Raw genomic sequence first — 6,866 nt, forward strand, 5'->3', positions numbered from 1 at the left:
AATAACAGACAAGCATCCGTATTTGGACAGAGAGCCAATAGTTTGCTCACCCCTGCCCTAGACAGTCAATACAACAATTAAGCATTAGTTTGTAGCAGTTGCTGAATTCTGTGGTATAAGTACCCCTATGGCCAGTTTCAAACTACCAACGTAAGGCAGTTTGAACTTGGAGTTGAGAACAGTATAAGTAGTAACATATCACACAGAAAAATAGGCAAAAACCTAGGTAGTACTAAAATGTAGTGAAATAATTAGGAAATGATGAGATTTGAGCATTTATTACCTTTGTTTTCATGATAGTTTATTTAGATGTAAGTTTATATTAATTTTTTCTGCTTTTTAATGTAATTTTTTAATGTAATTTTTAATATACGTAATTTAATTTTAAGTAATCTGGTATTTAAAAAAATTTTTTTACAAACTTCCTGAAGAATTCACAGTGGGCTCTCCTGAGCCTGTAGGAACTGCTCTGCTCTGCTTGCCTGAGGTTTAGGGGGCGGGAGGCCCCCATGACTGGGGAAAGGGCAGAGGACATCAGTGGCCCTGGAGGAGGAGCAACTGCTATGACATCAGGGCCCAGGGCACATCAAAGGGTTTTCTCTTTCCTCTCTGGCCAAACAACTATCTCGTCAGTTGCTCCATTATTTGCATAAGCCCAGGGTGCAGTTACTCAAGATCAGCCATTGATCCCTTTCGAACTGAACCTGTGTCCCTACCATCCAAAGTCCCTAAACTTTTGAACATCTGACACCCTTCAGTTCAGAACACTGACTTTCATTCTTCACAAGGGCAATAGGGGAGTTAGCTTTGGCCTTCGATTTGCTGTGTTGCCTTCAACATATTGCTTAACCTCTCTGAACTCCCTTTTTCCATTTCTGAATATTAGGGAGCACTCTTATGAGTCTTTGGTACCTACAGGAATAGAAGTGACCATGTGTCCAATGCTTTGCATTTAATATAACAGCCCTATGAAGTAGGTGTTATTATTATACCCATTTTACAGTTAAGGAAACTGAGGCTTGGAGAAGCTAAGTGGCTCATACTATAAGTGGTAGAGTTGGGATTCATTCCCTCTACTCCCAGTCCAAGTTTCTCATTTTTTTCTGGTGTGTCTGCCTGCATCTGGAGATCTTCAAGATTTTTACAGATGAAAGGAGTCTGAGGGCTTCCATGGTGGCACGGTGGTTAAGAATCTGCCCCCCAATGCAGGGGACACGGGTTTAAGCCCTGGTCCGGGAAGATCCCACATGCCGCGGAGCAACTAAGCCCGTGCGCCACAACTACTGAGCCTGCGCTCTAGAGCCTGCCTGCCACAACTACTGAAGCCCCCATGCTCCAGAACAAGAGAAGCCACTGCAATGAGAAGCCCACGCACTGCAACAAAGAGTAGCCCCTGCTCACGACAACTAAAGAAAGCCCGCAAACAGCCTAAATGCCCATCAACAGACAAATGGGTAAAGAAGATATGGTACATATATACAATGGAATATTACTCAGCCATAAAAAGGAATGAAATTGGGTCATTTGTAGAAACGTGGATGGATCTAGAGACTCATACAGAGTGAAGTAAGTCAGAAAGAGAAAAACAAATATCGTATATTAATGCATATATGTGGAACCTAGGAAAATGGTACGGGTGAACCGGTTTGCAGGGCAGAAATGGAGACACAGATGTAGAGAACAAACGTATGGACACCAAAGGGGGAAAGCAGCGGTGGTGGTGGTGGTGGTGGTGAGATGAATTGGGAGATTGGGATTGACATATGTACACAAATATGTATAAAATAGATAACTGATAAGAACCTGCTGTATAAAAAATAAATAAAATTAAAAGCCCACGCACAGCAACGAAGAACCAATGCAGCCAAAAATAAATAAATAAATTTATTTTTTTAAAAAAGGCGGGGGTGTCTGAGTAGTCATTAGTCCTGGGTCTTGAAACCCAAATGCCCCAGAAGCCAGGAGAGTGACGTAGAAGAGAGAAGAGCTGGGTGGAACTGTGGAGTCGTAGGCTCACGCCTTGTCGACGAGGGTGATGATTACTCAGCTTCAGCCAGTTATCCCCTGTGGGGATGTGGGCTAGTTTGGCCAGATTTTGTTCAAGAGAAGCTGGAAATTTGAATTTTTATGTGAAATCCATTGATTTAAAAATTGTTCTGTTTTGGGGAATTTCCTGGCTGTCCAGTGGTTAGGACACCGCACTCTCACTACCAAGGGCCTGGGTTCAGTCCTTGGTTGGGGAACTAAGATCCCACAAGCCTCGCGGTGTGCCCCCCCCAAAAAATTGTTTTAATTCCATTAATAGGAAATACCCAGAATAGGGAAATCCATAGAGACAGAATGCAGATTGGTGGGTGCCAGGGGCTGGGGGGAGGGAGGACTGGGGAGTCACTTCTAATGGGTATGGGGTTTTCCTTTTGGGGTGATGAGAATGTGTTGGAACTAGATAGAGGTGGTGGTTACACGACGTTGTGAATGTACGAAATGAATTGTTCACTTAAAATGGTTAATTTTATGTCATGTGGCTTTCATCACAATAAAAGAATTGTATTCTAACATTTTTCTTTCTTTCCTTTTTTCTTTTTTTTTTTTGTGGTACGCGGGCCTCTAACTGCTGTGGCGTCTCCCGTTGCAGAGCACAGGCTCCAGACGCGCAGGCTCAGCGGCCATGGCTCACAGGCCCAGCCGCTCCGCGGCATGTGGGATCTTCCCGGACCGGGGCACGAACCCGTGTCCCCTGCATCGGCAGGCGGACTCTCAACCACTGCGCCACCAGGGAAGCCCCTAACATTTTTTATGAGTGTGTTTTTTGATATTGATAGAAAGTATTTTTATCAAAGATTAATAATACACACAGAAAAATGCAAAAAGTATATGGCTTTCTGAATTTTCACAAACTGACCACACCTATTTAACCAGCTCAGATATATATTTTATTTTGTTTTTTGTAACAGAATTAATGCAAGTTGATATAGAAAAAAATACACATAATTAAAAGTGAAAAAAAAAGAGAAAAAAGGAAAAAGAAAGTAAAGAAAACTAACCCATTCATAATCCTTCAACCACAGAAAACCACCATGGACAATTCGGGCATATCCACCCAGACAACTTTCTAAAAATGTATAAACATTTGATACTTTTCTGTGACATTTTGTGTATATTTTGTAAACACTGTTCATGGTAATAAATACCTGTGTTGATCATAAATGTGGGTGTGTTTCTTTGAAAGGCTGTGTCGTGATTATTTTAACCAACTCTAGAACCAAATGTTTAGGTTGTTGCCAAAATCTTGCCATTAGAAACAGCATCTACAATGATCTATCTCACTTGAAGTTACAGTTTTGTGCTCTTAAACAATTATTCCTGTGTTAAATTACTCTGAATTCATATTAGCAAATATCCTATTTTCTAAATTGCTTTCTCTCCTGCCCTTTCTACTCTGCCCAGCTACTAAATATTAACGATCTCACATGTATAATCCCCTACCTTGCTTCATGCTTAGGCAATCATATACAAGCATATTACGGGCACATATAAGGGGGAAATGACTTTGTTGTATGAAAACAGTATCATGCACTATGTGGCTCTCTGCACCTTACTTTCCCCAATGTTTAAGTATTGGCATTTGTGCTGGATATTCTGTGTGCCCCTCCAAGGCTCTTCGCTCTCTGTCTTACTCTACGCCCTAAGCCCCTTTGCTCTCCGGCAATCAGAGGCTCCAGCAGATGAGAGGAGACGGGAGGAGACTGGCAGTGGGGAGATGGGGGGTGGGGGAGCCCCCTCTGCCAGATGTTTTTTTAAAAATATTTATTTATTTGGCTGCTCTGGGTCTTAGATGCAGCATGTGGAATCTTTAGTCGTGGCATTTGGAATATAGTTCCCTGACCAGGGATTGAACCCGGACCCCCTGTATTGGGAGCATGGAGTCTTAGCCACTGTGCCAGCAGGGAAGTCCAGAGCTGGATGGATCTTGAAGGAGGAGCTGAAACCAGCCTGACCTGAGATGATGTCCTAGAGAAGGGATGAGCAGGTGCTAAGACCCAGTGCTGAGAGAGACTGAGCAATAAATGTGCCAGAAACTGCTGGCAATTTAGTGTGGCTGGATGTGTGTGTGTGTGTGTGTGTTGGGGGTGGGCGTAGGGGTCAAAAGTCAAGCAGGGATCAGAAAGGTCTTGAGGGATAAGAAAAGGTGCTGGAAAGCCATTGAAAGCTTTTAAGCAGCGGAGTGACCATGTTATTCCTTGGGTAGGTTATTCTGGCTGCTGTGTGGAGAACGGATGGAAGCGGCAGCTGGCAGCTGAGACAGGTTGAGGGGCCTCGGAAATCTGGGGTGGTGAGATGAGAGCAGAGGTGGAGGTGATGGAAAGGCTTTGAGAGCTATGAAAGCATATGAAGGGACAGGATCTAGGTCCATTATAATAATAACAACTTAATAGTGACTTAAAAAGTGACTTAAACAATAGCTCTGGTTTCCGACTGTATAGGAAAACAATTTTTTTTTGGAAAAATAAATTTCAAACCCTCACTGAGATTTACCTATTGTTACATTTTGCCTGTTTTTCTCGCTCTCTCATTTTATACATACATACATACATATGTGTTATAGCTTTTTTTCCTGAGCAACTTGCAAATTTGTTTCAGAAATCATTGACATTGAACCTCTAAACACTTCAGCATTCATTTCCTTTGAATAAGATTTTCTAATATAATCACAATACCATTATCTTACTAAGGAAATTTAATAACCATACACTATAATATGAAGTCCATATTCAAATTTCACCAATTGTCTTTTTTTTTTTTTTTAATTTATTTGGCTGCACCAGGTCTTAGTTACGGCATGCCGGATTTCTTAGTTGTGGCATGCATGTGGGATCTAGTTCCCCGACCAGGGATGGAACCTGGGCCCCCTGAACTGGGAGCGTGGAGTCTTAGCCACTGGACCACCAGGGAAGTCCCCTAATAATGTCTTTTAAAGCTGCTGTTTTTTTTGTTTTTGTTTTTTGCGGTATGCGGGCCTCTCGCTGTTGTGGCCTCTCCCGTTGCGGAGTACAGGCTCCAGACGCGCAGGCTCAGCAGCCATGGCTCACGGGCCCAGCCGCTCTGTGGCATGTGGGATCCTCCCGGACCGGGGCACGAACCTGCGTCCCCTGCATCGGCAGGCGGACTCCCAACCACTGCGCCACCAGGGAAGCCCAGTTTTTTATTTTTAAAATTCAAAGATTGTGTGTTGCAGCTAGTTATTGTGTCTCTCTCTTTTTTCTTTTCTTGCATCAATGTTAGAAATGTTTACTTAAGAGATAATTGAGGCAGGAGTTCCCTGGTGTTCTGGCGGTCCAGTGGTTAGGACTTGGCGCTTTCACTGCAGTGGCTGGGGTTCAGTCCCTGGCTGGGGAACTGAGATCCCGCAAGCCATGGTGTGGCTGAAAAAAAAAAAAAAGAGATAATTGAACAAAATGTAGGAGGCCTAATGTAATCAGTTCTACTTTTTTCTGTGTAAAGGTTATTTTAGCAACTTTTTATTTTGAAATAATTTCAAAGTTACATAAAAGTTGCAGTGATAGTACAAAGAATGTTCCTATATGTTTCACCCGGAGTCACCAATGATTTACACTTTGTCACATTTACCTTTTCATTCTCTTGTCTACAAATCTATCTACATATATATATAGAGATTTTTTTCTGGACCATTTGAAAGTAAGTTGCTTCTCTTGCCTCTAAATACTACAGGGTGCATTTTCTAAGGACATTGTCTTAAATAACCCAATAGGAGTATCAAAATCAGGGAATTTAACGTTGGTACTATATTCAAATTTCCCCAGTTGTCCCAAGGATGTTCTGTATAGTGGGTTTTTTTTGTTTCTTTTTTTTTAAGGGAACCAGGATCCAATCAAGGATCACATATTGCATTTAATTGTTGTGTCTCTTTAGTCCTTAATCTAAGTGATTGCCTAGTTTCTGTGTGGATATTTCACAATAATGACCTTTTTGAAGGGTTCAGGACAGTTGTTTTGAAGAATGTCCCTCAATTTGGGTTTGTCTGCTTGTTTTTCATGACCGGATTCAGGGCAAACATGTTTGACTACGACATAGGTGATGGTGTATCCTTTTCAGTGCAAAATCTTAGGGGGGACATGTTAAGATGTTAAGTTTCACCATTTGGTTAAGCTGGGTTCAAATTTGGGCTGTTTATTTTTCTAGTTGGGCAAGTGGATTATTGAGATGGTTTTCTCAGCTGTCAAATGAGGGTAATAATAATCCTCATTTATGAGGTTGTTGAATTCATACACATAGGGCCCTTAGAACAGTGTGATGCACTGTAAGTATTTGATAAATTATTAGTATTACTATTACTGTCATCATCAATACTATTTGTACTAAAATTTATAGAGACCTTAATATGAGACAGGCACTGAGTCCAATGCTCAATACTTTACCCCTCCAGTACCTAGGACAGTGTATGGTACAAAGGAGGCATTCAATAAATATTTGTTGGCAAAATGTCAGCACTATGAGATAGATTGCTATCAATACCCAACCAACTCACAGATGAGGAAACTGAGGCTCAGAGGAGTGAAGTAGTTTACCTAGGTCACTACTGGCAGTAAGAGGCAAGAGCCCAGATTTGAACCCAAGCTTGTAGGCTTTGTGAAACAGGGCATGAGGAATCTGACTATTTTGTAAACCCTCAAGCGCTGTGTAGATGCAGAGCTGAAATGGAGCACCATGCACAGTGCTCAGGTACATACATGCAGTAGGCGCTCAATACATAGCTGAATGAATGAGGAAAGAAAATGAATTAACTAGGAAGAGTTCATCATGTCCTGGTCGCGGCCAGCGCTTGGGTGGGACAGGGAATCCTTCCG

The sequence above is a fragment of the Aethalodelphis obliquidens genome, unplaced genomic scaffold (genome assembly GCF_003676395.1).
Source record: "Aethalodelphis obliquidens isolate GAN/ISIS:26980383/991018 unplaced genomic scaffold, ASM367639v1 scaffold28, whole genome shotgun sequence".
Lineage (NCBI taxonomy): Eukaryota > Metazoa > Chordata > Mammalia > Artiodactyla > Delphinidae > Aethalodelphis > Aethalodelphis obliquidens.